General features: G+C 39.5%; 1 protein-coding gene across 2 annotated transcripts in view; it reads right to left on the bottom strand.

Annotated features, from left to right (window-relative positions):
* FIG4 (FIG4 phosphoinositide 5-phosphatase) overlaps nt 1-21,479 on the bottom strand; it is a 131,053-nt gene that overhangs the window by 7,533 nt on the left and 102,041 nt on the right. Inside the window, exon 23 of one of the 2 annotated variants that reach the window (XR_003004555.1) lies at nt 6,318-6,477. The exons of the other annotated variant lie outside the window; for it this stretch is intronic. The gene's annotated coding sequence lies outside the window, so the exon portion shown is untranslated. The remainder of the gene's footprint in view (nt 1-6,317; nt 6,478-21,479) is intronic. 2 annotated transcript variants of the gene reach the window in all.

Raw genomic sequence — 21,479 nt, 5'->3', positions numbered from 1 at the left:
ACTGCAGTCTCACAAAAGTTAGGATTTAATGCCTAAGCCTAAGCCACACTAACAAGAGAGAAAAGTTATTTATAGATCAAAGTATACAATGACCTTAATATATCGAAGAAATCCATGCATGTGAATGTCTAAGGCTGCTAGACATTTTTTTTCTTTTTAAGCTTTACTCTGAGGTACGATTGACAAAAAACTATCTTGTGAAGACTTACTTTTCATCAGATCAACTAGATGAAAAAAGTGTATGTATGTATATACACATACACATGTATGTTATGTACATAGATATATTTATATGTAACAGTTATGCTTATATATACTAATATATACATATATTTTCTTTAAACATAACGCTGAGGGAAGGGCTGTGTGTGTGTGTGTATGTATATATCAACACTCCCCACAGTGATATACTTCAAATGAGTCCATGTGACCTCATTTTTACAATGTCCATTCCACTGTGCAGACACTGAAACAAAAGTACAATTGCTTTTAACATGTGACTTTCTATTTTACACTGTTATACATTAGAGCCTTAGAGACTATTACGAGCTTGTGAGAGTAAAGGTTTTGGTTAAAATGTCATAACATCACTGCCATACATATACATTGGAAAAAAAAAAAAACTAACAATGCTTACCTAATATTTATCATGGAAAACTACTGTGCTTCAAGTCTATCAATGCTTTTCACCTTTTTATTATAAAATAAGACAGATAACAGAAAACCACACAAAACAAACACACACAATTATTAGAAGGTAAACACAAGCTGGGTCAAGAAACCGAAATTTTGGCAGCCAACCCAGAAGCCCCTTCTATGTGCTCCATCCCCATCACAACCCCTCCCTCCCCTCATAAGTAGCCATCAACCTGACTTCTACAGTAAGCACTTCTTTGAACTTTAAAAAAAAAAAAGATTTTTTTCCATTCAAATGTGCATCCCGAGACTATAGTTTAAAAGTGTGATAGGCCTTTTAATCTACAGATTCTCCCTCCTATCTTTTCCTTACAATTTGTCGAAGAAACCAGGTTGTAGAGTTTCTCTCGTCTGGGTTTTGCTGATGGCATATTCATGATGCAGTTCAAAAATCTTCCTCTGTCCTTTATATTTCCTGCAAGTCAGCAACTGGATCCAGAGGCTTGGTGAGAATTTGCTTCAATTGCTGTGGTGAGACCACAGGTGGTAGAGTGCTGTGTCATCAGGAGGGCCACAGTGTCTAGCTGTTTATCTGTTTTAATGCCCACAGTCACTGATATGCAATGCCTAGATCCAGTCACTGATATGCAATGCTTAGATCCATTAATTCAGTGGGGATTGCCAGATGATAATTACCTTATTTTTTTTCATTTATCAGTTGTCACACTTAAAAAATATATTTATTTTATTTATTTTTGGTGCGTTGGGTCTTTGTTGCTGTGCGTGGGCTTTCTCTAGTTGCGGCCAGCAGGGGCTACTCTTCGTTGCAGTGTGCAGGCTTCTCATTGCGGTGGCTTCTCTTGTTGCGGAGCACAGGCTCCAGGTGCGTGGGCTTCAGTAGTTGTGGCATGTGGGCTCAGTAGTTGTGGCTCGTGGGCTCTAGAACGCAGGCTCGATAGTTGTGGCGCACGGGCTTAGTTGCTCTGTGGCATGTGGTATCTTCCCGGACCAGGACTCGAAGCCGTGTCCCCTGCATTGGCAGGTGGATTCTTAACCACTGCACCACCAGGGAAGCCCTGTCGCACTTTTTTAAAAAGATTTTTTTCCTCATCTTGTTTGGTTACCCAACGGTACAATTCATATGATTCAGAGTCATATGCTTGATTCTTTGTTTTCCAGATAATGAAATAGTTCCTTATCATTCTTCTAAGGTGACCAGATTTTTTAAAAAATCATCATAAACTCATGGATTTAAAAATATTTGATGAGTTCCATCCTACTGTAATTAATGTCCTTATTGAAGTGCAAATTTTCCCATCTTTGTCCAGTGGGAGCCAGCATCACAAGAGAGTATCATACTGTATATCACTGCTCAGGAAAAGATCAAAATTCAAAATCTGAAGTACGGTTTCCATTGAACGCATATTGCTTTTGCACCATCGTAAAGCCCCAAAATTTTAAGTTGAACCATTGTAAGCTGGGGACCATCTGTGCTCCATTTTTTTTTTTTCTGACATAAAGCCTGAGAATAATCTAATTTTCTTTCCCTTAAAAGTCACTTTCTCTTTTTAGATGTCTATAGGATCTTTTCCCTTTAAAGTCCAGTTAACATACTATACTGTATCATTTTTGGTCACTATTCTCAGGTATGTGTTGTGCTATTCAAACACGTAGTTTTATATTTCAGAAAAAAAAATTGGCATTACTATTTTTAGTATTTTTTTTGTTCCCTTTGTTTTTCTTCATCAAGACTCCTCCTATCCATGCTAAATCTTCCTTGCCTATTGCCAATATTTGACACTTTCTCTTAAATCTTTTTTTCTTCATTTCTTTTTGAATTTTAACGTTTTGTATTTTAAGCTCATTTTGAAATAGTATGCTTCAGTTCTGACCTCTTTTATCAAGTTGTCTTTCTGGCATGCTTTCATCGGAGGGATGTTATTCTGCTCTGTGTTCTTTCATTCTCCTAATAACTTTATATGGGTTTGGACCTCGATACTTTTCTGTTGCTCATTATGCAAAATTAAATTTTCCTGAACCTTTAGAATGGAGTGTAGTTCAGGAAAATCTAACTTGTTTAAAAACATGGCACCTTGCTTTCTGAGATTTCCTTTACCTCTTCTCTTTCCCCTCTTCTATCTGGACTTTCTCTTTCCCTCCTGCCTCCTGCCACTGTCCTGCCCAGTTTTGACTCCACTGTCAGCACTTTCTCCTCAGACGGGTGCCCTGGCCTGGAAGGGAGCTTTGGCTGTCGGGTTCAGGAGTTAATCTGGCCCAGACTGCCTCAGCTCTTTTCAGAACCCACCAAGAGCCCCTGCACTCAGCTGGCACTGAATTGGGTAAAACCCCTCCCAGTTTCAGCTGCTGTGCTCAGATTAGCCTGCAGTCATTTCCAGTGCACTCCTGTTAGCTACTCTGGGGCTCTCCTGGTCTCAGGTCTGTCAGATGCCCTGCTGTCTCCTCCTGACTCCTTCCTCTCGTACAGCACGAATATCATGCAGGTCTGGTGGCTGTTGGCGGTTTACCTCTACCACCTGCTTATATTTTGTGATTTGTGGATAACTTAAGCGGTTTGAGGTAAATGCTGCCCATGTGTATTTGGTTGTGCTCCCTAGTTGTTCTGTTTTATGTGATGATTCAGAGATTTAAAAAACTATGTTGCTGCCGTCTTCTTCCCAGAACCAACTAGGCATGTCTGTTTTTAAAGTGTATTTTTCACCCATCCCCAAAGCTGGACGGTCCCTAAATGTGACATATTGTGGCCTGCATGGCTATACTGTCCTTGCTGCGGAGGGAGGCGTTGCCACACCACTTCTCCTTACCCAGGGCTTTGTTCAGAGAAACTCTTTTCCAGCTCAACTCCCATTTCTACTCCATCAGGACTTGGTCTCCTCAGAGACAGGTGAATACCACAGGGTCCAGATGTGGCTGCTATCCTAGTGATGCAGAGACTTGGGGGAAGTGCGGAGAACGTGGTAGAGCTCTTAATCTCACGGTTCACTTACATCTGGCTAATCAAGCATTATTACAACTATGGCAGCAGAAAGAAATACAGGTAAAGTTAGGAAAATTAAAAAATGACTGCCTATCAGCTTTACTTTTATTGCAGCTAATGGGAGATGGCTAGGATATCAGTTAGATTTGGGTCATGGTTTTAATGAACAAGGGAGTCCTTCCCATGGCTACTCAAGGACCTCACTCCATCATGCGAGCAGGGTGCTTTCACCATTCTTGCCTAGTGGCATTTGACTGCTAATACAAATGGCAATTGTATGTTTCTGTTCTATCCCTTTCTGGAGAGTTCTAATCCTCCTTTGCCACCAGTGTATACTGAGAGCAGACAGGCAGTCTTTTAATTTATAGGTCACTAGATCACAAAAAGCCTCATCTGGACTTAAAGAGAGCTGCACAAAACCCAGAGATCCTGGACTTAGGGATGTGGTGATGTATGGGGGAGGGAGTGGGTTCTACTTATAGCAAGAGGAATATGCATAGATAACTGGGTAGCTAGCAGGGCAGACTCCGACAGATAACATAAATTAGATTCCTCAGTATCCATCTGAACTCCCCTTCCTGCATGCAGAGGCTGAAAAACAAAAAATAACATCCCAGACTCCCTTGCAACTTGGGTTCAAAATGTGATTTAGGTTCTACCCACCACTTGTACTCACAGGAGTCTGATTTGGAACTGACTCATATGCGAAGAAGCAACATGTAGGGTGTCCTCTTGGCAGACTCTGGCAAAGGCAATGTGCTCTCGAGTTGGCCACCCCAGTGGCAGCTTCCTGATTATAGCTGAGGTGGCTGGTTTTGCAGCCAGCAGCTGCTGTGATACCTTCCGGATCTAGGCAGATGCAGCAGCCACTCTGATGATTTGCCATGTGCTTTGCGGAGTCATTCCTGGCAGCTTGGTCTACAATCTGTCTCTTTAGCCCTCTGGTGATTCTGAAAGCCACTGAAAATCCCATAATAAATCACTTCTTGTTTAATCTGCCTAGAGTGGATTATGTTTTCTGCAACTGAACTCTGACCACGTAGCCAATGTGCAAAAGCACACGAAGCTCCAGCTCTTTCTTGCTTTAGCCGGGAGCAAGCACAGAGGCGCCTAGGTAACCCTGTTCCTGGATGGTTCTAGCAACAAGGGGATACTTCCAGCAGTTGGGCACATTTGTGTTCACTGCCCTAGGAGACAGAAGGGACAGTCTACTACAAGCACATATATGAGTGGCAATGGTGGTACTTTTGGGCCATAGCTGTTAGTATTTTTATTGGTCCATGTATGGCAGAATGATACTCTTCTACATTCTCTCTGACAACTGTAAAATTAAAATGTCGTTTGTGTTTTTAAAAGGACTTTTGGTTTTAGACAAAGTAAGATGATTTTTGGACCTGAAACAGGTAAAATGCCTCCAATTTAGGATGCAATTTATAAATTGAAGGATTTCCCTCCCATTTTGTAGGATATATTGCCTTAGTATAAAAAGAAATGCAGTTTTTCCTCTATTTCAGCTGTGTCTAGTATTACAAACACCAAGAGAGCACCCAATGATATTTGGCTGCACTGTTTTGTAGGCCATAACGTGAACATTTCAGCTGCTGTTGGCTTTTTTTTTACATCTTTATTGGAGTATAATTGCTTTACAATGGTGTGTTAGTTTCTGCTTTATAACAAAGTGAATCAGTTATACATATACATATGTTCCCATAACTCTTCCCTCTTGCGTCTCCCTCCCTCCCACCCTCCCTATCCCACCCCTCTAGGTGGTCACAAAGCACCGAGCTTGGCTTTGAGCCATAGGCAACAGGAACTGGTTACCCTGCACAGCACTGGGTCTGTTCTGCCAGTAAAGGACAGGTTGCACATCAAGCCTGTAACAGCTGTTCTCAAAGGGCAAAGAATACAACTGCCCCTCCCAGAGTCATCCTTTCTCCCCGCCTGTACGCAGGCCCAGACTCTCCCTCAGGGCAACTGGTCATCTATCAGACATTTCCACAGTGACCTTTGGGAGCAATCTGTCCCTGCTGTCCTCAAATTTCCTGGAACAGCAGCAGCAGTGGCCTGTCACTCCTGGAGACGCAGGGCTGCAGTAATGGCCCTGTGTCTTATCTCCCACGTGAAAGTGATGACACCTACTTATATTCTTCATGCCCATTTGAATATTTTCACCTTTTCCTGATGATTTACAGAGTGCTATCACTGAGTCTGCCATGTCACTTCATTATATCTCCTGTTACCTCCATTTTTTTTCTAAGACTTTTTATTGTAGAACCTCTTCAGATTTATAGAACTATTATACAGAGAGTTCTGACATGCCCCATACATACCCCAGTTTCCCCTATTAGTGACGTCTTCCATTAGGATAGTACATTTCTTGCAATTAATGAACTGATATTGACACATTATTATTAAGTAAAATCCATACTTAGTTTTTACCTAACATCCTTTTTCTTTTCGAAGAACTTATCAAGGATACGTTATATTTAGTTGTCATCTCCACTTAGGGTCCTCTTGGAGGTGACAGTAGACTGACCTTGTCACTGATGACCTTGATAGTTTTGAAGAGTACTTAACCTGCATCTTTTCAGAGTTACCCTTCACTTTAATTACAGTAAGGATCAGACAAAACTGACTTTTGGAAGGAGCTATCAGTAGGATCATAAGCCTTCAAACCAAAACCTACCTGTCCTGAGTTTTCAGAAAGTTCATATGGCTTCAGCTCTGTCAATGTTCATCTGTGATGGGGTGTTGGGCACGCTGCTCAGTGGATACTCAGACACAGCTGCCGAGGGAACTCCTGTGGAGGATTTGATGGAGCGGGGGTTCCACAACCTGGCTGATCACTACATTCAAAGGAGAATTTTACAAAGCACAGATGCCCAGGTCTTAGCCCAGGTGTACTGAATCAATCTCCAGCTATAGGGTCCGGAAGTCTGTATTTTGTATTACTTAAAGAAACAAGTCTTGCTAATTATGTTTTTAATATAGAAAATTATAAAACATGGCCCATAACCCATTAGTATTAATAATATAAAGGTATAAATGTAGAAAATGTAAAGAGAAACCAAAAGTCTAAAATGAAAACTGAATGCCTCCCTATAATCTATTTAACCATTTTCTAAGGACGCTTTTTTTTAACATCTTTATTGGAGTATAATTGCTTTACAATGGTGTTAGTTTCTGCTTTATAACAAAGTGAATCAGTTATACATATACATATGTTCCCATAACTCTTCCCTCTTGCGTCTCCCTCCCTCCCACCCTCCCTATCCCACCCCTCTAGGTGGTCACAAAGCACCGAGCTGATCTCCCTGTGCTGTGCGGCTGCTTCCCACTAGCTCTCTACCTTACCTTTGGTAGTGTATATACGTCCATGCCTCTCTCTCTGTTACAGCTTATCTAAGGACACTTTGATTGCTCCCTGTTTTTAGTGTTGTCTTCTGTTGGCTTGAGATTTGTACTTCAAGCTTCCCAGGATACTCTGGTATAACCAGAAATTCGGAACCCACTACTACAGACGAAATTCACAACTGAGCTGAGGGGGGTGCAGAATGTCCCTTTCCATGCTGGCATCCTTCTGAAATCACAAAGCCCTGCTCTTCCCTTTCCTCTCCTGAACAAGTCAGCCCTAAAGCCATTCGATGGGGGCAGAGCAAGGAGATGCAGCCTGTGACAGCCTGTGGGGTGTTGGAGCCCAAGTGGGGTGAGAAGGGCAGATCCAGTGTGGGGAGTTTAGGCCTGAGTGAGGAAGGCGTCCACGTGTAGGGGCAGCCTGAGGTGGTATGTCAGAGACTGAGCGGGGAGAAGTGGGTGTGAACATCCATGTGGAGCAGTGGCCTGGGGCCCAAGGGGATAAGGAGGGCATTCATGAGGGTGGTGTCTCTGAAAAGATGTCAGTGCCTGAATAGAGGGCATCCATGTGGGGGAAGGGGTGGATGCAGTGGTGACGGAAGACTGGTTATATACGAGGGAATGAATCAGATAAATATAATGAGGGTAACGGAGCCATGTTTCTCACTGTGGGAGAGGGAGGTCACTAATATGGAAAGGGAGACAGACGGAATAACCCCAGAGTACCCTCCAATTAGAGGCATCAGTATGAATTTAAAGATACATATCTATATTTTATTTGTATTATACTTACATATATATAATTTATATTATATGATATATGTAGTATATATTTGTATATACATATATGTATATATTTGCATATGTCTATATATTTACATCTATGAGTATATGTAAGTATATATATATGTCCTTTGAGTGGGCCTGGGAGCAATGACACCCCAATGGCAACAGTGCCCACACCTTGGCTTTAATACCATTTTCCACTAAAAAGAACCTGAGGTCCTTGGAGAAATGACTGATTTCAGGGCTGGGGCAGGCAAAGAACATGGATGAGCTTAGAATATCTTGTGCCAGAAATCAAGCATATATTTAAAGAATGATGAGGATGTGTCCAGAGAACACAAGAGCCAGGATGAAGGAACGCAGGTGAAATCTGGAACAATTTGAGTATCAAAATAAATAATGACAGTAACAGACTATATCCCATCAAATAAAACAGAAAACCAAGATCTCACACTGAGAAAAATAATTGAAAGTTTGATGAAGAAAGGGATGTTTACATCATTTCAAAGTATCTCCCACAAAATATTCATTAATTAAAAGAGGGGGGAAAAAAAGAGCAAAAAGTGGAAAAGCCGAGAAGATTCCATTTTAATCAAGGGACTGAAATAAAGATGATTAGTAATGGCATGAATTGAAATTGTGTGCCACCTGACAGGATGCAATAAAAAGAACTCACCATCACTTCTGTGATATTCCTGCCTGTATTCATTATGTACTTTAAGCCAATGAACATTTATGATGTCAGTTTCTGGGGGTCGGGAATCTGAGAGTGGCTTAATTGGGTGATTCTGGTTTTAGGTCTGTTATAAGGTTGAAGTCCAGCTGCTGGCTGGGGCAACAGTCATCTTGAGGTTTAACTGGGGCTGGAGAATCCACTTCCATGCTCACTCACATGGTTGGCAGGTCTCAGTTTCTCACTGGCTGTTGGCTACATGCTTCTGTTCCTTGCCATCTGGGCCTATCCATAGGACGTTTGCTTGCCCCAGAACAAGTGATCCAAGAGATGGCTTCTATAACCTAACCACTTCTGGTCTAATGCTCTTGGTCACAAAGATCAACTCTGCTACAGTGTGGGAGGAGACTGCATGAGGGTTTGAATAACAGGAGGTGTGGCCAATTTGAAGGCTGGCTACCAAACTGCCAAAGATAACCATGACAAACTCAGACTGGGCGCTGTTCTACAAAGTCATTAGACTGTATTCTTCAAAGTGTCAAAGTTATGAAAAATCAAGGAAGACTGGGGAACTGTTCTAGAATGAAGGAGACTAAAGAGACATGACAACTAACTGCAATGTGAGATGCCGGACTAGTTCCTTTTGAGATTAAGGACATTATTGGGACAACTAGTAAAAGCTTGAATGGGGTTGAAGGATTAGTTGGCAGCAATGTATTGCTGTTAATTTCCTGATTTTACTAGATTGTACTGGCATTTTATAGGAGAATCTTCTTATTTATACAAAATACCTACTCAAATGTTAGGGAGAGAGAATATCAGGTCTGCAACTTACTCTCAAATGGTTCCGGTTGGGGAGGGAAACATTCTTTGTTCTTGTAATCGCAACTTTGAGATAAGTTTGAGACTGTTTCCAAATTAAGAATGTATAGAAACTATAAAGACCTATGGGAGAAACTGTCTAAATTAAGGTCGAAAATCCTAATTCTATTAGGTAGAATTATAAGCCACTGCTGTTTTCATAGGTCAAAAATGTATGAGTATCGGTAACTTCATATGGTTCAACTTAATACAAGAACATTCCGACAAACTAATCAACGTCAAAGATAACAAAATTTTGGATTCCAATAAAGAGGCAAAACAATTCACAGGGCCCTTTCAAGGATCTCTCTCCTGCAATTAACTACTCTGTCCAGAACCCCCAGTATCTGACTCTCTGCAGACCCCCACCTGTCAGCACAGAGAACTGCTGTAGTAGCTCCATCCTAGAAATGATCCCTATACCCTCCTCCCAATGTCCTATTTCTCTGCATCCCTCCACAGCATTTTTGAAATGGGTTCTGCTCCCCATGTTTTCTTACCCCCTTCCCATTTTTTCCTAAATTCACTGCAGTGGGCTTGCAAAGCTACCACCCATAAACATTTGCTCCTCAAGGCCATCAATACCTCCCTGTTAATTTCTCTGTATTCAAGACTGCTGCCCACTCCTTCCTTCTCGAAACATTTTCTTCTCTTGGCTTCTGTGAAACCACACTTCTCAAGAGTTTCCTCCTATTCCCCTCTTTGCTTATATCCTTGGCCCCTACAATTCACCCTCCAGAAAGCACCCATAGTCATCTTTTAGAGAGTGCATTAGAGCATGCCACTCCTCACTGAAAACGACTCCCTGCCAACCCCCCATGCTTCTCACTGGATAAATAACGGCGAAGCTCCTATGAGATTTGGCCCCTACCTATGCCTCACTCCATCCCAAAGCACATTCCTCTGTGCCCCTCTCACTTGGCTTTGTTTGCTTTTTTTTTTTAGTGAAATGTTTTTGCTGTATTTTAATCTATATGCTTTCAAAAAATTGAAGTATAGTTGATTTACAATGTTTCTGGTGTACAGCAAATGTGTGCTTTACGCTTACACACATTCTTTTTCAGATTCTTTTCCATTATAGGTTATTACAAGATATTGAATATAGTTCCCTGTGCTACACAGTAGGACCTTATTGTTTATTTTATATATAATAGTGTGTATCTGTTAATCCCAAACCCCTAATTTTTCTCTCCCCCGACTACTTTCCCCTTTGGTAACCATAAGTTTGTTTTCTATATCTGAGTCTTTTTCTGTTTTGTAAATAAGTTCATTTGTATCCTTTTTTTTAGATTCCACATATAAGTGATATATGATATTTGCCTTTCCCTATCTTACTTAGTATAATAATCTCTAGGTCCATCCACGTTCCTGCAAATGGCATTATTTTGTTCTTTTTTTCTGGCTGAGTAATGTTCCATTGTATATATGTACATCTTCTTTATCCATTCCTCTGTGGATGGACAGTTAGGTTGCTTCCATGTCTTGGCTATTGTAAATACTGCTGCAATGAACTTGAGGTGCATGTATCTTTTTGAATTATATATGGTTTTCTCCAGATATGTGCCCAGGAGTGGGACTGCTGGATCATATGGCAACTCTTAGTTTTTTTAAGGAACCTCCATACTGTTCTCCATAGTGACTGTACCAACTTACATTCCCACCAACAGTGTAGGATGGTTCCCTTTTCTCCACATCCTCTCCAGCATTTATTGTTTGTAGACTTTTTTTTTTTTTTTTTTGCAGTACGCGGGCCTCTCACTGTTGTGGTCTCTCCCGTTATGGAGCACAGGCTCCGGACACACAGGCCCAGCAGCCATGGCTCATGGGCCCAGCCGCTCTGTGGCATGAGGGATCTTCCCGGACCGGGGCACGAACCCATGTCCCCTGCATCGGTAGGCGGACTCTCAACCACTGCGTCACCAGGGAAGCCCTGTTTGTAGACTTTTTGATGGTGGCCATTCTGATTGGTGTGAGGTGATACCTCAATGTATTTTTGATTTTCACTTCTCTAATAATTAGCGGTTGAGCATCTTTTCATGTGTCTGTTGGCCATCTCTATGTCTTCTGTTTGCTTCTTAAATATGCCAAGCTTATTTCTGCCCTGGTCTTCTGCACATGTTCTCTCTGCTTTGAACACTCTTCCCCAGTCATCTCAGGACAGACGCCTCCTCTGCATTCAGGTCTCAGTTCAAACCTCAACTCCTCAAGGAGACTTTCCTCAAAACCTAATTTAAAGCAGCTCCTGACTCTTACCTGCCCCAACCACTCTCTCCCATCATCCTGGTTTGTGCTCTTCAAGGCATTTATCCTAATATGAAATTGTCTTGTTTATTAGTTCAGTGCTTGTCTGCCTATCTTAGGACATAAGTGCCTTGAGAGACCTTGTCAGTCTTGTTCTTTACTGTATCTCCAGTGTCTAGAATAGTGTCTGACACATAGTAGGTGCTTAATAAATATGTGGTGAATAAATCACGTACTTTCTGCTGATGATCCCACCCAGCAGATGTCTCATGGCTGTGATAATGATAATTACAGAATCCTAGAGATGACCTTCCTTCCAAATCATCTTCTCCAACCTCAGATAACAAGAAGAAACTCTACAACACTGCTGGTAGAAGGTTATCCAGCCTCTACTGGAGGACTGTCAGTGATAGAAGAACTCATGACTTTTCATAATGGAATGTTCACATGTCATTGTTTTTTGGAATTTTTTTTTTTTATACAGCAGGTTCTAATTATCTGTTTTATACATATTAGTGTATATGTGTCAATCCCAATCTCCCCATTCATCCCACCACCCCCATCCTGCTTTCCCCCCTTGGTGTCCATACGTTTGTTCTCTACATCTGCGTCTCTATTTCTGCCTTGCAAACCGGTTCATCTGTACCATTTTTCTAGATTCCATATACATATGTTAATATACGATATCTGTTTTTCTCTTTCTGACTTTCTTCATTCTGTATGACAGTCTCTAGGTCCATCCATACATGTCACTGTTGATAGCTCTAATTGTTGAAAAGGTTTTATCTTCAGTGACCCTAAATCTTCCTCCCTATATGTCCCACTTACTGATCCCAAAACAACTTGAAAAAGCCCTGCTTCACTGGACAGTAATTCAAGTATTACTTGAGGGAATGATCACATGATTCTAAGCTCTGAGATAAATACTCCCAGCTATCTCAACACTTCATGTGACATGAAAAATTAACCAAGTCTGCACATGAGAAAGGTCTGCAAAATTTTAGCAGCTTGGTTTAAGTAAATAAAACCTTTCTAAGCATCTTATCTGAAAAGTAAAATGTAAGCATGCCCTTGGGTATTCAGAGAACATGATCTCATTTCTCATGGCTGTCTTTCTGTTCTTAACAGACTGCTTCTCTGAATCACGCTCTTTCTGATACTGAGGGAACTGCAACAATCACAGAGAGCCAAGCCCATAAGCATCTTCCCTGAGACACAGACTTATCTTTTGCAGAACATATTTGTGAGTGTATGTTCTCAATTCTGAATCAATTTTGTATTTTAATGAGAGAGAACTTTCATGATGTAACTGTTCACTAATGAGCTTTGTGCCAATTTGCAGAAGGCATTAAACAATTTATTCTACGAGTGAAAAAACAGTTTGGCTCTTACACCCCTTGGGGCTTTCAGTGTGTGTAGTGCAGGAGGAAGACCCTCTGTTGTGATTAAACAGGCAACATTCTAGTGCATATTTGTATCCTTCCCTGTGACTTCTGCAATACAGTAAGCACTCTGTAATTTTTTAATTTTATTGGCATATAGTTGATTTACAGTGTTGTGTTAGTTTCAGGTGGACAGCAAAGTGATTCAGTTATACATATACATGTATTCATTTTTTTCAGATTCTTCTCATAGGTTATCACAGAATACTGAATAGAGTTCCCTGTGTTCTACAGTAAGTCTTTGCTGGTTACCTATCTTATAAATAGCAGTGTGTGTGTATGTTCATCCTAAGCTCCTGATCTTTCCCTCCCCCCAACATTTCCCCTTTGGTAACCATAAGTTTGTTTTCTATAAGTCTGTTTTGTAAAAAAAAAATTTATATCATTTAAAAAAAAATTAGATTCCACGAGTGATGTCATGTATTTGTCTCTATCTGACTTCACTTAGTATGATGATCTCTAGGTCCAACATGTTGCTGCAAATGGCATTATTTCATTCTCTTTTATGGTTGAGTAATAAAACAAACTTATGGTGTATATATATACATCTTCTTTATCCATTCATCTGTCAGTGGACATTTAGGTTGTTTCCGTGTCTTGGTTATTGTAAATAGTGCTGCTATGAACGTAGGGGTGCATGTATCTTTTCGAATTACGGTTTTCTCAGGGTATATGCCCAGGAGTGAGATTGCTGGATCATATGGTAGTTCTATTTGTAGTTTTTTAAGGAACCTCCATACTGTTCTCCACAGTGGTTGTACCAATTTACATTCCCACCAATGGTGTAGGAGGGTTCCCTTTTCTCCACACCCCTTTCAGCATCATTTGTTGATTTTTTAAATAATGTCCATTCTGACCGGTGCGAGGTGATACCTCATTGTAGTTTTGATTTGCATTTCTCTGATAGTTATTGACGTTGAGCATCTTTTCATGTGCTTTTTGCCCATCTGTATGTCTTCTTTGGAGAAATGTCTATTTAGATCTGCCCATTTTTTGATCAGGTTGTTTTTTTGATATGGAGCCACAGGTTGTTTGTTTCTTTGATATTGAGCTGTTTGTATATTTTGGAGATTAATCCCTTGTCGGTCACTTTGTTTGCAAATATTTTCTCCCATTCTGTGGGTTGTCTTTTCATTTTGTTTATGGTTTCCTTTGCTGTGCAAAAGCTTTTAAGTTTAATTAGGTCCCATTTGTTTACTTTATTGTTTACTCAACGAGATGGATCAAAGAAGATATTACTGCAATTTATGTTAATGAGCATTCTGCCTATGTTTTCCTCTAGGAGTTTTATAGCATCCAGTCTTACATTTAGGTCTTTGATCCATTTTGAGTTTATTTTTGTGTATGGTGTTTGAAATTAGAACATTCCCTTTCTTAGAATATGCAGCTGTCCAGTTTTCCCAGCACCACTTATTAAAGAGACTGTCTTTTCCCCATTGTATATTCTTGCCTCCTTTGTCATAGATTAATTGGCCATAGATGTGTAGGTTTATTTCTGGGCTTTCTATCCTGTTCCACCGACCTATGTCTTTGTTTTGATAACTGTAGCTTTGCAAGTATAGTCTGAAGTCAGGGGCCTGATTCCTCCAGCTCCGTTTTTCTTTCTCAGGGTTGCTTTGGCTATTTGGGGTCTTTTGTGTTTCCATACAAATTTTAAAACTTTTTGTTCTAGTTCTGTGAAAAAAGCCATTGAATGAAGGAGTGAGCAAGTGAATAAAGGAACCAGTGAATCAGAGGGTCTCAGAACTATTTGCTTCCTTAATTCCTTAAACAAACAAACAAAAAACTATAGAAAAGAAACATTTCTTCAGCTGGTCAGGAATATCACTCCTCTGGTAAGGACTGAACAAAGCTATAATATAGTAATGCCCTGGTTGCCTTAGTGCTGCATACTGACATAAATGGTCAAATATTGTACACCTTTTTAGTCTCAGGACTCCTTTATACTCTTAAAAGCATTATTTAGGATCCCAAAAAGCTTTGGTTTATTGGGTTATATCTACTGATTGGCAGGCAGACTCTCAACCACTGCACCACCAGGGAAGCCCAGGAAGAAGTATTTTAATAGTCTTCCCAGATAATTGAGGATACTTTTCTTTGATGCTACATCAAAACTTGACAAATTTCTTAAAGGTTAGTTGCAGTGTAGAATCTGAAATCATGTCAATGAACTTTTCATATGCTTTTATCTTAAAATCCATTGGTCTGTCTTACACTTGGAATGGGTTTTCTTATTCATGGATGATTTTTTTAATAGCATGCATTGGTCATTTGGGCAATATTGACTCACTGAGTTATGAAGATCCTCCAAATGTAAGGCATTTCATTACACAATATCAAAAAAAAATCACATTTGTTAAGATCGTTACCAATCTCACCAGAAAAACCTAATGGTGGTGGATACAAGTTTTCCAAAATGCTGACTTTGGCTTGAAATATCTAACTTTATCACTTGTAACAAATACTTTCAATTGTTTTTCTTGAAGTGACAGGCTTACTCTGTTCATTTTTGAAAAAGTGTCATAGTTTGTCGGTCATTATTTTAATTGGTGTTCTGTGAAAAAAGTGATGAGTTCAGCTCTCACACGTGCTTTTCCTTGACAACCATCATGTTTTGATATACAACAGAAGTCTTATGTGTATCTCCCATTTTGCCCCAAAGAATACTAGAAAGACATACCTTCAAGGGTTGATACTTAGTGAAGCAATAAAAATTATTAAGTGTAACTGGCCTGCCTCTCCACCCCTCCCCACCCACCCACCGCCTTCCCAGGCCCTTGCCCCTTCCCTCATGGCCCTTCCAATGCTGAAGGCCTGCCTGGGATGGAGGTGCATTCATTATAGGAGTCAGGCCAGAGAAGGACTTGACTCAGTGGGGGCTGCAGGACTCCCCAGGAGTTTGCCAACCACATTTTGAGCCTCACTGCTTTATGCTTTTTACTGTTTTCTTTTTCTTCCTTTGGTGATGAGGTGCTAGTTTTCACTATTTATTACTGTCCATGCTGCCTGTGGGAGGCTCCCCCACTTTTAGCTGCCTGGCTCAGGTTATCATGTTACTGGACTTTGGGTTTAAGTCCCAAAGAAATGAAGTTGAGTCCCGGCTTTATCACTTAAGAGTTCTGTAACTCTGAATGAGCCGCAGACCCTCTCCAGGCTTGTTTTCTTAGAAAATCAGAGGACTGAGTCCAGTGACCCCTAAACGTCTTCCAGTTCCCAAATTTCACAGTCCTAATATGCTAAACACACATGTGTACTCGAATGGGACATTCTGAGAATGCTGTCTTGCACCTTTCCACACAAATCTGACTGTTATCTATGTATTTCTAGAAGCCATTACAGATGGCTTTGGGGAGGAAAGAAGTATGTGAAGAATTCAGATGACACCAATTGATTTTCTCATGAGACTATTGGGAAATATCCAAGATTCCATGTAAAAACAAATTAAACGCTAAAATGAAAAATAAACTAGTAAACAATTCAATTGTACCATCTACGTGATATATAAATAAACCAATAACTGATTTTGTTACAGCATGAGAAAATCCAAGAATAATACCTACTATGCTAAAACTGTTTGAAACAAAAGCAAAATCTTTGGACAAGTAAGAGTAATAATGAGTAGAAGAGAGTATAAAGGATAAAGTTATTGGTTTGAGAAGCTTCAAATATAATTTTATTTAGAGTTCCGAAAAAGATATCAGAATTTTTTTCCTAGCTCTACTCTATTACTGAAAGTAAATGTACCTGACCATATTAACTATTCAGTCAATTTACTCTCCTATTTTCTAACCACATGATAAAGGAGCTACCAATTTAGCTATTCATCTTTTGAAATAAGCCTGAAAGAGTTTTATCTTTAAAGAGATATTACTTTGATGTACAATGCTTAAAAAGCACTGACTTAATTTTGACATTAAGCAATGAACTTCTAACACAATTATAAATAGTAAAACAAAATGGTTAAGAAAGTCAAGATAGTCTCAAGTCCTCTTTTTTCCTGCATAAGGACAGGATACATTTTATTCAGATATTCTGGGGCTTAATTAGTGTTTTGGTGACATCACACATACAGAATAGAAACTGTGACCCTTTACTAATGGATGTAAACCATCTTCTTAAAGAGTGTGTGGGTTTGAGAAGGAAGGTTTTTTTAAATGTAAAAATTTCCCTTCTTTCCAACTGAGATCAAACTGCCATAATTTTTTTAAATTGTAAGATTCTAAGAGTAAGTTAAATACAAAAAGAAAGCAAAACTTTTAAGGTTTCATGTGTTTTAGAAACAACAGGCAAATGGAAATCAAGAAATCTTGATTCAATTCTAGGTATGTTGATCAAGGGATTCTTTTGAAGAGCTTCAGCGATTTGAACTGAAAATAAGAAAATCATGGATCAAGATGGCAATGTAAGTTGTCCCCAACATCATCCCCCTCACAAGAAAACCAACTATCCTTAGACAAGTCACCATTGTGAAAATCCCAGAATCCAGGGGGTGAAGTAGAAGCACCCCCCTGGACCCACAGAGACCAAGAAGGAAAGCATTAGAAGAATAAGAGGAATGGCTACACTCTGATTGCACTGCTCATCCTCTGGATAGTCACAAGGCCACACAAGAGGGCCCCCAGGTCTGTAGTTTCTACAGTGGGGGGAAAAAGAGCCCAAAGTAAATATCCAGCTCCCCCAGCCCTGCAGGGTACTTCCCAGGGGGCCCATTTGGGTCTCACCTCACAGGGATCACTGGGGAAATCTCTGGAGCTTGATCATGGAGAATCAGAGAGAAATGGAGAAGGGGTCAGGGCTTACAGTAACCAGCACTCAAATCCTGGCAGAACATATTCCTCCCTGCAGCTACAACTGAACACAGATCCCAGCCAGAGGCTCTTTGCATCTGCAGAGCTGAGCTGGTGGCCCTGTCTGGCCAGGGAGCTCACTGGGCAGTGGAAACAAAAGGATGCTAATTAACACTGTGAAAACATATGAATGTGTAAATCTCACTGGTAATATAAATATATAGTCAAAGTCAGATTCTCTAATGTTGTAATGGTGGTGCATAATCGCATGCAACTCTACTTTAAAAGTTAAAAAAAGTATTAAAAATAACCATAACTAGAATAATTTGTTATTGGGTATATAATATTAAAAAGGTGTAAATCATACCATCAGTAACCTACTGCCACATAATGGATGGCGGGGGAGATGTAAAAGTATAAAGTTTCTGCATGCTGTTGAAGTTATTGTCACCTTAAAATAGGATGCTACAAATATATCTTCTGTAAGTATCATGGTAACCACAGGAAAAAATCTGTAGTAGACACAAAAAAGACTGATAAAGGAGTCAGAGTATATTGCTACAAAAAGTCACCAAATCACAGAGGAAGACAGCAAGAAATGAAGCAAGGAACAAAAGATCTACAAAACAATGAACAAATGGCAATAGTAAGTCCTTACCTATAAATAATTTCTTTAAATGTAAATGGATTGGGCTTCCCTGGTGGCGCAGTGGTTGAGAGTCTGCCTGCTGATGCAGGGGACACAGGTTTGAGCCCCGGTCTGGGAAGATCCCACATGCCGCAGAGCGGCTGGGCCCATGAGCTGTGGCCACTGAGCCTCTGCGTCTGGAGCCTGTGCTCTGCAATGGGAGAGGCCACAACAAACAGTGAGAGGCCTGTGTACCGCAAAAAAAAAAAAAAAAAAGTAAATGGATTAAAATTTCCCATCAAAAGACAGAGTGGCTGAATAAATTAAAAAAGAAGATCCAACAATATGCTGCCTACAAGAAACGCAATTAAACTTCAAGGATGCACAAAGACTGAGAGTGAAGGGATGGAAAAAGTTATTTCAAGCAATTTCTTTTGGTGACCAAAAGAAAGCAGAAGTCACTGTACCATATCAAGCAAAATAGAATTTAAGTTAAAAATGGTCAAAAGAGATGATGGAAGTCATTATACAATGATAAAGGGAGTTAAAACGAAGACACAAAAATTGTAAATAGTCATGCATCCAACATCAGAGCACTTAAATATATAAAGTAAATACTAAAAGGAGAAATAAACTGCAATACAATAATAGTAGGGGACATAATACCCTAATCTCATTAATGGATAAATAATCCAGACAGAAAATAAAAAAAACAGGATTTGAACAACACTATTAAACAAATATACCTAAGAAACCATCCAACAGCAGCAAAATATACATTCTTAGGAGCACAAGGAACATTTTCATGGCTAGATGATATGTCATAAAACAAATCTCAACAAATTCAAAAGATAGAAATTACATCAAGTGTCTTTTCTGACCACAATGGAATGAAACTAAAAGTAACAGGAGAAAAGCTGAAAAACTCACAAAGACATGTAAATTAAACAACACCCTCCTGAACAGCCAATGGATCAAAGAAGAAATCAAAAGGGAAGTAAAAAATATCTTGAGACAAATAAGAATATAAACTAACATATCAAAAAACTCATGGGATGCAGCAAAAGAAGTTCTAAGAGGCAAGTTTACAGAGAGAAACACATTTATCAAGAAGAAAGATCTCAATCTAACTTTACACCTCAAGGAACTAGAGAAAGAACTAAACCAGAAGTTAGCAGAAGACAGGAAATAATAAAGATTAAAGCAGAAACAATGAAATAGAGAATAGGAAAATAATGGAAAAAATTAACAAAACCAAAGGCTGGTTCTCTGATTTTCAGCTATAATAACCAAGGAGAAAAGAGGACCAAAATCAATAGAATTATACATGAAAGAGGAGACATTACAACTGATATCACAGAAATACAAAGGCTCATACAAGACAACTATAAACAACTGATATACACCAACAAACTGGACAATCCAGAAGAACCAGATAAATTCCTAGAAACATACAACCTACCAAGGCTGAATCATGAAGAAATAGAAAATTTGAACTAATAATGAGTAAGAAGATTGAATCAGTAATAAAAACCTCCCAACAAAGCAAGCCCAGGACCAGATGGTTTCACTGGTGATTTCTACCAAAAATTTACAGAAGAATTAATACCAATCTCTCAAACACTTCTAAAAATTGAAGAGGGAACACTCCCAAACTCATTTTATGAGGCCAGCATTACTCTGATACCAAGGCCAGGTGAGGACATTATGAGAAAAGAAAACTACAGACTGATATCATCAATGAATATAGGTACAAGAATTCTCAACAAAATGCTAGCAAATCAAATTCAACAGTACATTAAAGTTATTATACACCACGATCAAGTGGGATTCATCCTTGGAATGCAAGGATGGTTCAACACATGCAAATCAGTAAATATGATACATCACATTAATAGAATGAAAGACAAAAATCACATGACATCTCAATAGATGCATGTGACAAAATTCAACATCCATTCATGATAAAAACTCAACAAGTTGTGTATAGAAGGGACATACCTCCACATAATAAAGACCATATATGACAAGCCCACAGCTAACAGACTCAATGATAAAAGGTTGAAAGATTTTCCTCTAACATCAGGAACAAGACAAGGGTGCCCACTCTCACCACTCCTATTCAACATTGGAAATCCTAGCCAGAACAATAAGGCAAGAAAAAGGAGTAAAAGGGATCCAAATCAGAAAGGATGAAGTAAAATCACTCCTACGTGCAGTTGATATATAGATAGAAAATCCTAAAAACTCCAGGAAAAAACTGTAAATTTGCAGGATAATCAAGTTACAAAAAACCAGTTAAGTTTCTATACACTAACAAACAATGAATTATCTGAAAAAGAAATAAAACAATCCCCTTTACAATAGCGTCAAAAACAATAAAGTACTTAGGAATAAATTTAACCAAGGAGGTAAAAGAGCTGTACAATGAAAACTATATGACACTGATGAAGGAAACTGAAGAAAACATAATTCAATGGAAAGTATCCAGTGTTCATGGTCTGGAAGAATAAATAATGTTAAAAAGTAATTATAGGTTCATTACAATCTCTGTTAAGATTCCAATGGCATTTTTTATAGAAATAAAACAAATGATTCAATTTTTTTTATGGAACCACAGAAGATCCCAAAAGGCCAAAGCAATCCTGAGAAAGAAGAATTAAAAAAAAACAAAACTGGAGGCATCGGGACTTCCCTGTGGTCCAGTGGTTAAGACTCTGGGATCCCAATGCAGGGGGCCCGGGTTCAATCCCTGGTCAGGAAACTAGATTCCACATGCCACAACTGAGAGCTCACATGCCACAGCTAAAAGATCCCCCACACAGCAATGATGATCCTACATGCTGCAACTAAGAACCAGCACAGCCAAATAAATATTTAAAAACCCCACAGAACTGGAGGCATCACACTTCCTGATTTCAAACCATATTACTAAGCTATGATAATCAAAACAGTATGGTACTGGCATAAAAACAGACACATAGGCTGATGGAACAGAATTGAGAGCTCAGAAATAAACCTATCCATACATAGTCTAGTAATATTTGGCCAGGGAGCCAAGAATAGTCAATGGAGT

Source organism: Neophocaena asiaeorientalis, unplaced genomic scaffold (genome assembly GCF_003031525.2).
Source record: "Neophocaena asiaeorientalis asiaeorientalis breed wild unplaced genomic scaffold, Neophocaena_asiaeorientalis_V1.1 scaffold105, whole genome shotgun sequence".
NCBI lineage: Eukaryota > Metazoa > Chordata > Mammalia > Artiodactyla > Phocoenidae > Neophocaena > Neophocaena asiaeorientalis.
Note: the sequence above shows the minus strand (reverse complement) of the source record. Positions and strands in the feature narration are given on the sequence as shown.